The sequence below is a fragment of the Microtus pennsylvanicus genome, chromosome 9, assembly GCF_037038515.1.
Source record: "Microtus pennsylvanicus isolate mMicPen1 chromosome 9, mMicPen1.hap1, whole genome shotgun sequence".
In the NCBI taxonomy this organism is placed as follows: Eukaryota; Metazoa; Chordata; class Mammalia; order Rodentia; family Cricetidae; genus Microtus; species Microtus pennsylvanicus.
In genome coordinates this window covers 31213354-31229385 of record NC_134587.1, presented here as the reverse complement: position 1 = coordinate 31229385, position 16032 = coordinate 31213354, and positions in this window count along the sequence as shown.

The following is a 16032-nucleotide window of genomic DNA, read 5'->3' as shown; positions in this document are numbered from 1 at the left end:
AAGAAGGAAGGAAAGAAAGTGAAGAAAATAAAGGTATGATGCAGAATTTATGCAAATAGACCTCCAAGTTTTATAAAATAAATAAATTTCATAGTAATACTTTAATATTGATCTTAAGGCTATTTTTATAAACAAAAACGAAAGCAAAGAGATGAGAGTTGCCTTCCCTCTGCATATTTATTAATTTTACTCATATTGTTATGTAGTTCCCTTGGAAACATTTGTATGCAAGGTTGTGTGAAGATAGGCAATATTGCTAAGTAAATGAAATTCTGAGTAAGAATTAAAAATATTCTCATGAAAGTTTTCTGGTAAATGCATAAAAATATACTACCTCTTATTCATTCTTTCTCTCTCTGTGTGTGTGTGTGTATTTGAATTCGTACCCTGTCATAATTCTGTTTATGTTTCTTAATATTGATTACATCCATAGATCACAAATGGATAGTTTTGTTGATTAAAGAAATCAAATTTTCAGTACATAACCAATATTGGGGATCACATGCATGCTATGTCTATGAAAAGCAAATAGTTTTTTAATTTTTTTCATTACTTTTGAAGATCAATTTTCACGGAGTTTTGGGTAGTGATATATGCCTTGTTCAACGAAGTTTCAAATCATGACTAATTTGTCTATGGATTTTGCTTGTTTTTTGAGTTGCTGTTTGAAGTGACCTCCAGTCTGTATTGAATCTAGCTTGACAGTTATATACACATAGTCGGTACCCACACTACATTAAACCTAAAGAAGTCGTGAACAGTTTAATGAATTCCAGGTCTTTAAGACTTGGATCAAAAGAAGCATTAGAAATACTGGCATTTATTTGGGGATTATAATAACTTGCCTCTAATTTTCATGCTAAATTATATGTCAGAACTGAAGTCAAGATTCCTGAGAAAAGTTTATGATCCCATGTAAAATTTTTAATAATAACCAAGACATGGAAAAGCATATAGTGGAAGATTAATTATATTGTATGGACAGATTAATTATATATTACATATGTACATATTGTTCATACAAATCATTAGTCATATGTTGCAATAATATAATATATATATTTACTTTAAAATATAAGTTAATTATGCCATTGATGATAACGTAGAATAACCTTATGTCTTGAACTACTTACAAAATGAAAGAAATACACTCATTTATGTGAATTATCTAAAATTGAGAGATTCAGAAAATTTTTTGCAGTCTTTATAACATGTAAGGTGGGGGAAACTCCAAAAGCTGTGAAGTTTCAGTATTCTAGATGAATAAGTCATAAAGTCCTGGTGTGTAGCATCAAGATACAGAATGTTGGGAATAGAGTTATAGCTCAGCATCAAGTATTGCGTATGTACAAACATACCAAATTACACACTAAAGTTGTGTGGACCTCTTCATCTCATTATACTTCAATAGATGTACAAATAAGTAATTAAAATTCTTACTGAGGGTAGATATAATGCTAGGACAGTATGTTGTATATATTAAAAAACTAATTGTTGCTGTGCCAATTTTTATTATTGTCCAAGCATAATTTTCTGATTTGTAAATATTACTAAATGTTTATTTCAAGGAACATTTTTTGTTTATTACATTAGATTAAAGCTAATCATACCTTTATGATCATTACTCTTAATATCTTAATATTTTAAATGAGTGTTCTTTCAAAAACAATAATATGTAGACCACACAGCATGTTAGTTTTCTTCCTACTAATCTCACTTGTTTCTTAGAACTCTGTGGTGTGGACTGGCATCATCAGCATAGCGTGCATTTTGCCTAGAAAACATCATCAAGACAAGTCAATGATGTATTTACTGCAGTGTAATCTTCATAGAGATGGAGAGTGGAATTTGAGTCAGGCTTTGTAATTCTCAAGTTCATATGCATTCCATTAAAATGTGTCTCTCCTAGATGCCAATGATTGCCGTTGGGATTTAACCTGGAGAAATCCACTCAAAAAATGTTTGCCCCATCATTACAATAACCCTTAAGTGTTTTCTAAAATCAGTTATTACTGGGGTTCGAGAAAGGACTCAGTAGTTAAAGAACTCCATACTTTCCCAAAGGATGGGAAGCCAGTGCCCACAACCCTTGTCTGGAGGTTCACACCCATCTGTAACTCCAGCTACAAGGAATCAGAGAGAAGTTTTTGGCCTGTATAGATACCATTTCACACCACACATGTAACTTACACACACACACATGCACAAACACGTAGACACATAAATTAAGAAAACAAATAATTAAAATATATTACTCCTAAACTTTCCTAAAATCTTAGATAATTTCTTCTTCTGTGTTTATTGCTAACAACTGAGGTATATTTTTATGGTTTGATCACCTATGGAAATTAAGAATTCACTGTCTTACAAAAGTCTCTTTGATTTAAAATTTAATATATTGTTTGCTTATTTTTATTTCTAAGAAAAAATCCAAGCATTTTATTTTCACCAAAACTACAAAGACATGAAGAAATTTATTGTTTTCTAATTCTATCATTTGGCTCCCTACCCCACAGCATTGAGACTTTTTCTGGAGTTTTGTTTCTATAGAGGCACTTTGGATCATAATTTATGAGATAGGTCGAATCAGATAATAATGTACGCCATTTATACTTTATCATACTCACATGGCTTTATGGGTGTGTACCTTAGAGGCACAGAGGCAAATTTTTATTAACACATGTTTATACATAATTGACCAATTGGGAAGTGGTAAGAAGTAATGGCTGTGATTTACATAGACTATGCAATGTCTTAGAGCACCTCACCCTGTCTGGAGCCCCACTGTGACAGATGAGCCGATGCCTGTGGGGGATGACAGCATGCTATTTATGGCATTTCCTTCTGAGACAATTAAGTAACATATGCCAAGACCATAGGGATTATCTTTGAGCTACGCAGTATGTAATTCTATCTGAAGAGAAATATAATATTTTATAAATTTGACAAACCATAAGAAAGCTTAAATTGATTCACCCATTTTAATAAATGCAGTAACTTTTTTGTGCTTTAAGATTTACTTCTTGATAAGAGTACGCCATGAAAGATTAACATGTTATATACATACATTATTCAAAATAGATGGCATATTTATTTTCCATGGGTACAATGTTCACGGTGAACTCTTACATAGAAATGCTTTATTTTAGCAACTGCTTTTCCAAGCTTAAGCTAAACCAAGGGAAACGTCATTTAAGTATAGACTATAGTTTTTTAAAACACAAGCGATTCATGATACCATTGCACTGTTGTTTTATAAACCATAGTTAGGGACAGATAATGAGTTGGCAGGGGGCAATTATAGACAGGAAAGAAGTCTGATATCTAAGTGCCTGCACTGCTTTTACATGTCCTTGGTGACACATGAGACTCGTGCTGTGCCTTGTTTGTAGAGAGAGTTTGGGCTCACTGATGCCTACGAGAATTCTAAAGAACTCAAAGATGGCACTTAAAGACAGTTGACATTAAATGATATGTCAGTTATCAACAGTGACAACACTGGTGTTCGGTGATTTGTAGATTTACCCCCGAAGTTTACATATATCAATTGTCTAGTGTGTGTCGGGGGGAGGGTGGTGTATGATGTTTGGTTGTGTCTTTGTGCATGGTGGCATGTGGTCTGTGGTGTGTGTGTGGTGTGGTATATGGTGTGGCCATAGTAGTGTGTGCGTGTGCGTGTGTGTGTAGTTGTAGAATCGTGGAAGCCAAAGGATGACTTAGAATTTTCTGTTCTATTTCCACCTAATTTCCTTGAAACAAGGTCCCTCACTGAATCTTGAGCTCACTGTATTTCAGCTAGACAGGCTGTCCAGAAAGCGATAACCATCCTTCACCTCAGCTCCCAACAAACACTGGGGACATGTGTCATCACTCCTATTTTACATGGGTGCTGGGGATCATCGTCTCAAGTTTTTGTTGTAAGCAATTTCAGCCACTGAGCCATATCTATGTTATTGTCAAGCAGGGTTTTGCACTAGACCTGGGGCTCACACATTCAGATATTTGGGGTGGGGGGCAGCAGGTCCCAGGAGCCGTCCTTTATCTACCTCTGTAGTGCTGAAACCACCATCACACTCTGCCGTACCTGGCTTTATTTATCTGCTTTAAACTGTGTGTGTTGAAAACCAAATTTTGTCCTCAGACTTGTACGGGAAGCATTTAACTGAGCCATTTCCCCTGCCACTGGTGGTATTTCGTAGGTGATGAATGAATGGTGAGAAGTATCTTTTCTAAGACTCTGATGAGTTTGCCTCCCTCAAATTGGCATAGCACTTGGTTGTCTCTGTGTTATTGAGACCTGGTCTTTTATTTCCAGTGTTCGGCAACCTTGGAGCTTATGGGAAGATACCATGAGGTTATTGTGAAAAGCTCATTTCAGCTATATACTAGTGGCACAATACTTTATTAAAATAACAAAGAAGACATTTAAAAAACCCCATTTTTGTTTGTGTGTGTGTGTGCTTTTGAAAGTAACACAAAAGAAAGAAAAGAATGAAAGGAAAGGAAGGGGCGAGAAGATAAAAAAAGGAAAAAAGACAGAAGGGGTGTTTAGTGTGAAAAATCAAGTTAAATCAGAAATGATTTGATTCTTCAGAACCTCTAGAATATTTTGTTGGGACTCACAAATAGTAGGTGCTTTGGTTAGTTTTTTTTTTTTTGTGCATTTGATAAAAGCTAAAGACACCTGCAGAAAGGGAGCCTTAATTGTGAAAACATATCTATGAAATTGCCCTGTAAGAAAGTCTGTGAGGGTATTTCCTTGATTAATGACTAACATGGGGCAGTCTAACCAACTATAGCCTAACCTCCTGGGCTGATGGTTCTGGGTTATATAACGAGGCAGACTGAGCAAGTCATGGGAAGCAAGCCAATAAACAGCATTCTAATATGGTCTTTGCTTCAGTTCGTGCATCCTGGTTCCTACTTTGCTTGGGTTCTTGCTTTGACTTCCCTTAGTGATAAGTGTGATGATGACTTAATATGTATACTGTATCCCTCCTATTGTTCTTCTCTGCGATGCTTTCCTTCTACTTTGCCAGCACGAAATGAGAAGTCGCTTAAGACAGTGACTCTATCAGACCTCATGTCAAACCCAGATTTAAATGTGACTTTTGCTGGGTTACAAATAATTTGGTAGAAAATAATATTGTAGGGATTCCTTTGCTACTTATAAAACATTTACGCATCTCTTTTAGTTGCTACCCCAATCTCTTTGACAACACTTTTTGAAAGAATTTACACAAGCCTTATAAAAAATCAAAGATTGTGGTAAAGACCATTTCCTTCATTTATGTGGTGTTCAAAATTTTTCTTTATATTGTACTCTTCTGTCTTCCTTCCCGTCTTTCCTTCATTTAGCTTATGTTTGTTTCTCTTCTTTTTTTTTGTTCGTTCTCACATATTTTTTGTAATAGAAAGTATTATAACCCAGACACTACAATAAAAGCTGTGACCTTAATGCCTAAGGGATGCATAAGCCCTTGACACTTCTTCCTGGTACTTTGAAAAACACGGTCTTTTAATCAGCTTTTAATCAACCTTTTGATTCTTCAAACATTTTCCTATTAAAGCATGAGAAGGAGACATGAAAATATTTATAAGCTAAGATTTTTTTTTTAAATTTCAATTTGTAAATCTTATCCAATCCTGGAGATAAGAACAAGAAAACAAACAGCAAAAGTAGACGTAATATTCAATTAGGACTACACAGCATTTAGATACAACAACAGCATCCATAGTAAAAGACATGGATGGTTACACAGTGTTATAAATTGTTGAACGTGGATGCCTATGACAGTGAAGCTCCAGGGCACTCTCACACCTGGTTCAGAGGTATAGCATGGCTCAATAATGAGAAATAGTTCATAAGAGCTGCCTCTCATACATCAGTTCCATAAGTAATTGTATTTCCACCAATTTCTAACCACAAGCATTTGTTTCCAATTAGCAAAACTGATACAGATAGCCTTGTAACACAAGGTTTTGTTACTGTATCATTTTTCACTCTCGAGCAATAAATATTTTCCTTATTTTCAATCACACTTCCATAAACAACAACAACAACAACAAAAAACTTCCACAAAATCTTAATGACTCAGTGGAAACTTTTGGGTATAATTCTTAGGAACCTTTATCAGAAGTTCTCAAACTTTCTGGAGATCAGAGAGAGTCGTGGAAAATATTGTGAGGAGAGTAATCAATACTGGGCTTCAATGAACCAGATGGAGGGGAATTAATTAAACAGTGGATGCTTTCGCCTGAACAATACTGCATTTGGGGGTAAACATTCATAATTGTAAACATACTAGTAATTTATAAAAATTTTTTAAAAATATTTCTATTATTTGTTGTGTGTGTATCTGTGCATGTATGCATGAATCTGCATACATACATGTATTTTATAGTGGAGAATACCTTGTAGTGGTCAGTTCTCCCCATTCACTGAGTCTCAGGGCTGAAACTCATGTCTCCAGGTTCAGCATTAAGAGCCCTTAATTGCGGAGCCACTATAGTGGTTCTCTTGTTGATTAAATTGTTTACATTGTGTGGTGGTATAGAGGTTTAATGAGATTAATAGGATTAATTAACAATCATTTTGATGTTTAGTCATCTGATATATAGCCCCATAAGGTCTTTCAGTGGGGAAAAGTGAGATGCTAGTTAGTACACCGACTATCAATCAGGAGCACCAGAAATGTCCCCTTTTAGTTTCTGACCTGACTCCTAGGAAACTATGGCAACAATGTGGTAAAATGACACCTAAGAGAGAACTAAATCCCAACAGCAAGATAATTTTCTAGAATCTATAGAAACAAGGAATAGTTAGAGATCATAATATCCTCAATGTGCTTTGCACAGTGCAGCTAAAATCAGTTATAGAAACTGCATGAAGTAAGCATAAAGATTGCTCAATGAATGTGGAAACCGAGCTTAGGTTCAGAGAACCAGAGTCAGCTAAAGAATTCCACAAGTCCCAGGAATTCATGTGTTTAAAATTAATTTGCTGCTTAAGATAGAATGATTAAAAGTCACTACCAGTGTAGGCAGAGAACAACGTGAAATCATTCGTGGTTTCTCTGTTAATGCTTATCCAGGTACTCTGAGAACAGGCTCAGCAGGAATGAAAGTGAATCCACAAGTGTCTGGCCTCATTTACTCAATTCTAGTTTGTAGTCTTTCTTGCTGAGTCTCAAAGAGCTCCTAAGAAACAGATCATATTTAATGCTGCACATACACACAGATTTAAATGAGTTTTACTAACTGTTGATAAATTGTTACTTATGTAATAGAGGGCAAAATGGAGAAGTTAATAGTTCTACTAATGATGAGTGGCAACTAAGGTGTTTTAACTATCGTAAATAGAAAAAAGAAAAATTTTACAAAATCAACATTTTCTAAATGTTTCATATTCTGTCAAAACAAATGATTAAGGCACAAGGGAGAAAACCCACATCTATATATCTTAACTCCTTTATTGTAGCTTTGTATATAAGGGCCAGTACATTGAATACACTTAGCAGGGCACATGGCCAGTGTATCCAGGCAAGAGTGGAAAGACAAGTTAAGAGTGAGGTGGGAAGTCCTCCCTCTGATTTCAGTTCCCTCTTCAAGGTGGACCAGACAGGCAGAGAGAGGAAGCATATCACATGACAATGTACATGTTTTGTATTGGTTGAAAATTAAACGGAGTTGCAGGCAGCAGCAGAGAAAAGTACATAAGACAGTCTCCATGCTGGATAAGGTGAAAAGGTACTCATTGTGGAGAAGGAATCCAGAAGACAACCTAATCCCAAGCTGAGTGGGTGCAAATGGAGCATGGACCCGTTATTAACTCTATTAGGGACAATGTTAACTCAAATGGTATCCTAACTTGGTGATAGTTCTTTGATTGTTCAGAAGAGACAGAGGTAGTAAAGTAACCTAGAAATCCCCTGAGAATAGAGGACATAAGACTCATTAAAAATAAATAAATAAATAAATAAATAAATAAATAAATAAATAAATAAAATAAAAACTTGGTTTTACTTTAAGCATTTTCAAATTCCTAAGAAAACTGACTGTACAGGAAGTACACTTAAACCAAAGACAGTGCACATCGCTTGTGAAGGGAAAAGGCAGTCTCATATCTTAAGAGAGGTGAAAGTTTGGTAAGGGAAACAATGAGTGTCAATCCTGAACACAATGCCTGGCTGGTTTTGAGTCCAGGGACCAGTAAGTAGCACTATAAGAAAGAAGAAAGAGGAGTGAGACAGGAACGGAAAGAGGGACCTCAAATACATGTAAACTTACCTTAGGTGAGCTTCCTCTGTAAAATGCACCAAATGTTGCATTTGAGATGCACATGGCACAGTGAATGGTGCCTGTAACCGGAAACCAGCAAACTCCTCACATTCTTAACAGAGTAATCAGTGCTTTCTCTGTGTCTCTAGGTCCCTCCAAAGTAATGCAGACCAAACACTAACAGCTGTGAGTGGGAAGTAAAATTCAGGTTCTATCGAGAGAATATGAACAGAACTGCTTATAGTCTACTGGTCTTGAGGTCAAGGTAAGGTCCTATCCTCAGACACTTCAGAAATTCTAAGTGATTTGTTACACACACACACACACACACACACACACACACACTCACACACACACACTCACACACACACACTCTCTCTCTCACACACACACACACACACACACACACACACACACACACACACACACGTTAAAACTTGGGCAAGGTAGGTCAAATAGAGATCTTCCCATATGCCCACAAAATGGTAGGAAAAACAACATATTGGGTGGAGGGGAAGCTACTGTAAGGAATTTCTACCACCAGTAGCCTTTAAGTTACCAACCCACTTGGGTATGGCCTCTTATTCTATAAATGCCTATGTAAAGTGTGTGGTCGCCATCTCTTCCAGCTGTGTGATGTGATTAGGTTCCTGTTCCCTGTTTGTGCAGAGGACTGTTCTCTGTGAGTCTATTCCTAAATAAATAACCCTTTATTATACTCAGTTCTGAGCTAGTATGGGATTTCTTTTTACCATCCATCTTCAGGAAGCAGAGATGTGAGCAGCGAAAAAAATTATCAAATAAGTTGTGAACAGACAAAGGGAGAATCCATTAGAGTATACTGCAGTAATATGGTAAAGTTTCAAAAGAAGGAATCATGCCACTAGAAGGGAATGGAAATTAATTTTAGCAGTACACAGGGAAGCTATAGCCTTATTCTTATGGGATTCCTGTGTAGACTGATATCAAAGAAGGCAGGTGTTCTTGTTACTGTGTTAAGTAATACGTTTTACAGTGTAACTTGTTTCTTATGAGATTGCCCATCATTGTAAATTGACATAGGTCACTAAGTATTAGAAAACAGATGTCTGTATAAGACATCAGGTCAGACTCCAACTGCTCATGGCTTGATTGGAAATGTCTGAGAATTTTGTTTTTACTTCTGGCTCTTTGTTTCTACATGGTATAATTCTGACAAAGTAAGTTATTTTATTTCAAAAACTAACTCATAAGTTTAGGCAGTGTACAACACCATCTCCTCAAAAAACAAATATTGGATATCCAAGATAAATTTGCAAAAGTGAGGCTGCTAAAAAATCAGGAAAAAGTGGAATATTTAGAAAAATTACTGGTTCTCTTAGACGTGCTAAACTTAAGTAAAATAGTAAGAATTTTCTATATGGAAGAAACATTTTCTGTCTATTTGGAGAGGATATAAATTGTTATTAAATCATTGAATGAAGGTTTACCAAAAATTCAGTGCAATTAACAAATGTGCCCAAACCTTGTATCTGCATTTCCATTTCTAGGAATTCATGTGGCAGAGATTCTGGTAGTAGCACACAAAGATAAAAATATAAGAATATTCCCTAGGACACCCTTGGTAATATCAAAAATTGGAAGCAAACCAAATGCCCAGTAATACAGTAATGGCATAGTGAGTGTGATATAGTCTTATAATAAAATAATAGGCAGCATTTAAAAGAAATGAGAAGGATCTCAATGTACCGATTTGGAAAGAAGCCCAAAATACATTGAAAGCAGAAATACTACATTAATGATATTTATAAATAACCTCATTAAATTCATGAACATTGTTGTATATGAAAAGAAAATATTCTGTATAAATAAATGGAAATGGAAGTTCATTTTAAAAATAAAAACAGATTATATTTTGTATGTATGTATCTTCTTGATTTTTACTTTTTAAGATTTGCCTTTTAACTATTTATTTTATCAAAGTAAAATATAATTATATGTATCCTCTTTCCCTTTCTTACCCCCAAACTCTGTCATGTTCCCTCTTGCTTTCTCTAATTCACATCCTCTATTTCTCCAATTGTTCTGAAATATAAATATATTCATGTTTATATGCTTGTATGTAATCCTAATTCTACAGATAAATCCTGATATGTCCATATAAAGACACTTGTCTGTAAGTATACCATTTCAGGGCTGACAAGATGATTTTCTAATTGTATGAATATGTGTCTTTGCTTGCATATGTCTGGGCACCATGTGTGTAAGGTGTCAGATCCTCTAGAACTATAGCTGTAGAACATTGTTAGCAAAATGTGGGTACAGGTTACTAAATCTGGTTTTTCCAAAAGCACATCAAGTGTTTCAAATTCTGATCTGTCTCCTCGGGCCTTAATTCCTGCCTTTTCAAATATATATTGATAGATGCCTTACAATAAGAAAACATTAAAAACAAAAGGTAACAGTGTTAAATAAAAAAAATAGATTATAAAACAAAAGTAGGTATGTCTAATTTTGATAACCAGTAACCTTATTTTGAAAAGATGAAAAAGCTATATTGAAATCCTTACAGTGTCATACATAATGGGAACTTATGCTTTTTATGCACTCCTATAACTTAAAAAATACAAAATATTTTGCTTTATGACATTGAAAATAACTTAGACTTTATTATTTTATAAATACCTTGAGTATTATTATACATGCTATTAAATAAGTTGTTTTCATCTAACCAAATCTGGAAATTTTAGATTAATCGTCAGGACTCATAAAGCTTTAAATATTTTTAACAATTATCTTTATTAATTTATTTGTACACCAAAATGATGATGATGATGATGATGATGATGATTTGGTTTTTGAGACAGGGTTTCCCTGTAACTTTGGAGCCTATCCTGGAACTAGCTCTTGTAGGCCAGGCTGGCCTCGAAATCACAGGCCTACCTCTGCCTTTTGAGTGCTGGGATTAAAGTCTAGTGCCACCACTGCCCAGCTCACTAAACCAATTTTTTAAAGAAAATCACATAGAAATATAATACAATGAAGGTTAACACAATAAATTAGTTTTTGGCCTGCTCACGGAAGATTACTGTTATTCCATCTTTCTGCAGACATGACAAAACCAGCCCTTAGCATCAGAAGCACATAGCATTGACTGACAGTCATAGTAGTGACATAAGCGATGAGTTACAGTAAGGGTTCGATGCGTGTCTATGGCAATAGAGCTGGCAACAATTCCTAGTGAAAGAGATGCGGGAGGGTCAAGAAGCTTTCACTTGCGATTTCGCCTCCTTCTCCCTCCTGGCTACCATAGTTTTGAGAGGAGTTAGAAATATAAGAAGTAGAGTAACACAGAGACAGATGCTATGATGCAGCTTGCCTAAGGTAGTCTTCCATGATGGGGTTGTATGATGATGGAGCTGTTTTCAGTGACCGCATTTGGTTAAGTATTCCCTTACTCATGCCTCTCTAAATAAGCATATTGTTCTAATTGATTCATTGAGTCATATTTGAATGGATCTCTTCTTTGGTCCTTTGTTAGAGGCCTCTCTGGCATCTTTGTTGAACAGATCCTAGTATACATCTCTCCAGGCAAGGTAATAATATAAGGCAATAGTTGTGTTTTATCATTTTAAGGTGATTTTTCATGTACAGTAGGTTTAAATAGAAGATAATAAGAAAAATAAAAATATGTTGAAATGTTGGGTGGTGAAATGAATGTCAGCAAATAAATGCTGATTATATATATATATATATATATATATATAATTTTATACAAAGAAATGCATATATACATGTCTGTATACACATATAACATAAATATACCAGCTCCTGCAGTAGAATGTTTAATCCTCTGGACTCTAAGTTCAGCCATTTGAGCACTGTGGAAACTGTTCCTTGAGGAAAAGACCTTGTCAGTCATCCTCATCAACTCAGACCATGAAAATCAGTATAAACAGGTCATCCAAGCATGCTTCAGCATTGTCAGGGGAATGTTTCACTTGTTGTGTGTGTGTGTGTGTGCAGGCATTATTCTAGAAATATTTCAAGATCAAATACTGATCTATCTGAGCATGCAACAATATTAGGGATGTATACATTAGTTGCCTATGATTTATAGTTGAGGATACTTGGAAACTGAGAAATTATGTAAATTGAATTTAGAATTCAAACTAGGTAAATACATCATTAATTGAAACAACAGAAGGCTTCATTAGCAAGAGCATACAAAGAAGTATGTGTATTACATTTCATAAAGTGGAAGATCTGTTAAGGGCTCTGAGGGACCTCCTACTGACTAGAGGTTGATAGTTGTTTTCTCTTCTGCTGGCAGCTGCTCTGAAGAATAAGAGTATATCCATTGGAGAGTGAATGCTTTGTTTCCTCAAGAGAACATTATCCTCTGATCTGTCTTCCTTATATCAAAAAGTCACTTGGGGCTTCTGGATGGAAAAGTCAGTCTGATATGTGGGATCTAGGCAGGACAGCTAGGTCTCTCTAAGGACCTTTCGGTCTTATTGGACCATTCATAGGGCATGATCTCGACATGGTCTCTACCTATGACAACAGTCAACTTTCAATGGTCCCAGTTACAGATAGGACAGGATTGTAAGCATTGTCTACTCAAGGAGGGAATCTTTCCCACCAGTATCATTTTTTCTCCCTTACTTAATCATGCTGAATTATTATGCCAGTATCTGTCAAGAAACAAAAATCTTATAATAATGCAGAGAAAAATAAACATATTCAAAGAAGTTACATGAAGATGCAGTTGTCTGACTGAAGTAATGTTTGATTGTTCATTGTTTGCTGAAAATGTACTTATTATGTCTTCTATCAACCCCAGAATCGATAAAGAAAACACATTTCATTGAAAATTGTATGGCCCAATTATTTTTAGAGTGTACATCGCATTTATATCAGGTTTATCACCCCTAGAGAATGGCTCAGTCATGGTTTGCCTTGAGAGAAGAATTGTGTGATCTCTGTCAAGGTTTGCTTATGATAACTGAGTAGTCTAACATAAAACATGCAATTAAGAAAATAAATGATCTAGGAAATAGATATAATGATTAGTCTTAGGAATTCATCAAAGATAGAGCCAGATAGTACAATCAAATGAAATTCCACAGAGTAATTTTTAAAATAATATTTTTTTCAAAATTAAAGTTCTTCTATTACTTAAAACCTCAAAAGATATATACAAACTCAAGAAATTTAAAGTTTTTCTATTTATAATCTGTGGAGTGATGGTAGCAGTTTTTGAGTCATATTTTTATGTACATATAACTCATTATATCAAACACTAAAATATATTTTTTCCATTTATTGATGACTATCACAACAAAGAAACTTGGGTTAATATAGCATGCTAAAAGAAGATACATAGTTCCCCTACTTCCATATCCTTCTCTCCTCAAAGCTGTTAAAATAATCATCAAATATTGTTAAATTTCCAAAAGTTTTGTGAAGCAAAATGTATACCATGATCTCAAAACTCATGATGAACTGTTAAGGTAGGAATAAAAGGAGTGTATAGAAAGGATATATGATTTTTTTTGATCCAGTTTATTTGGTGTTCTAAAAGGTCTTGTATCTTCATATGCATATTTTTCTTTAGGTTGGGAAAGTTTTCTTCCATAATTTTGGTGAATATATTTTCTGTGCTTTTAAGTTTCACTTTTTTTTCTATCCTTATTATTCTTAGCTTGGTCTTTTTATGGTGCCCAGATTTCTTGGATATTTTGGGTTAAGCTTTTGTTAGAATTAATGTTTCCTTTGACCGATGAATCTATTTCCTCTATTGTACCTTCAGAATTTGAGAATCTCTCTTTCATCTCTTTGATTTTTCTGTTTATGCTTGCATTTATGGTTCCTAATCATTTTTCCATATTTTTCATTTCCAGAATTCACTAGGTAATTTTTTATTGTCTCTTTTTTGCTTTTCAAGTCTTGAATTATTTCTTTCATCTGTTTGATTACTTTTTCTTGTTGTATAAAGAGATTTGTTAATTTCTTCCAATATTTGTTTGTCTTTCTTCCATTGTGAGGGAATTTTTCATTTCCTCTTCAAGGACCTCAAACAATCTCCTAAAGTTATTTTTTGGTCATTTTTATTTGCTTCATCTACACCGGGGTGTACAAGTCTTGCTGTTGTAGAGGCATTAGTTTTCGTTGGTGTCATGATGCACTTTGTGGTGCTGAGTGTGTTCTTGTTTACCCATCTTTCTTCTGATTGGTGTAGTTGGAGCTGTGTCTCTGGTAATCAATCTTCCAGGTGCCAGTGGATCTAATGCTCAGATGGTTGCTCCTTGTGGTGCAGTTGGGGTCAAGGTTCCAGTCACTCTTGGAGCTCCTGGGAGTCGCTCTGCAATAATGGAGGTCAATTGTATGGGCCTGCTCCTGCTGAGGTCACTGTCTCAGGCCTGATCCCAGAGAGGTGGTTGGATTGGGTTTGCTCTCAAGGAGGTAGCTGACTCTGGTCTGCTCCGACAGAGGTCTCTAGTTTGAGCCTGCTCCTGTGGATGTCCCTGGCTTGGGCCAGGTCCCACAGAGGTCTGTGGCTCAAACATGCTCCCTTGGTTATCGCTCCCTTATATCTGCTCCTGCAAGGTCTCTTGCTTGGGCCTACTCCAGCAGAGGTGGTTGGCTCAGACTTACCACATAATAATCTGAACGTTAAACATACAGTATAAAGAAAGAATATTAAGTGCTGCAAAGGAAAAAGGCCAAGTAACATATAAAGACATCATAAACATATCAGAATTACACCTGACTTCTCAATGGAAACAATGAAAGTCAGGAGGTCCCGATCAACCATTAAGCAGACCTGAAGAGACCATGGATGCCAGTCCAAACTACTATATCCAGCAAAACTTTTAATCACTATAGAAGGTTAAAACAAAATATTCCATAACAGAACCATGCATAACCAATAGCTAGTCACAAACCCAGCCTGGCACAAAGTACTAAAAGGAAAACTTCACCCAAGGAAATTAGTTACATCCACAAAACACAGACAATAGATGATCTCAGAGCAGCAAATCCCAAAGAAGAAAAAAACACAATAATGTCACCAACACTGAAAATTAAAATAACAGGAACTAGCAAACACAGTTATTAATATCCCTGAATATAAATAGACTCAATTCACCTATTAAAAAGACACAGGCTAATGGATTGGATATAAAAACAGAATCCATCCTTCTGCTACATACAAGAAACACAACTAAACCTCAAAAATAGACATTGTCTCAGAGTAAAGGGTTGGGAAAAATTTTTCCGATCAAATAGACCTAAGAAGCAAGGTGGTATTGCTATCCCAATATCTTACAAAATAGACTTCAAACTAAAATAAATCAAAAGAGACAAAAAAGGACATTTCATATTTGTCACAGGGAAAAATCTATCAAGATATTGAACATCTGTTTCCCATACACAAGGGTGCCCTCATACGTAAAAGAAACGCAACTAAATCACACATTAAACCCCATACACTAATGGTGGGAGGCTTCAACACCCCACTCTCTCCACTGGACAGGTCTGCCAGACAGAAACTTAGCAGAGAAACAAGGAAACTAACAGACGTTATGACTCAAATGGACTTAAAAGACATCTATAGACCATTCCATCCAAACATAAAAGAATATTCTTTTTTCTCAGCATTTCACGGAACCTTCTCAAAAATTGACCACATACTAGGTAACAAAGCAAACATCAACAGATACAAAAAACCCAAAAAACCAAAAACTGGAATAACCCCATCTATGTTAT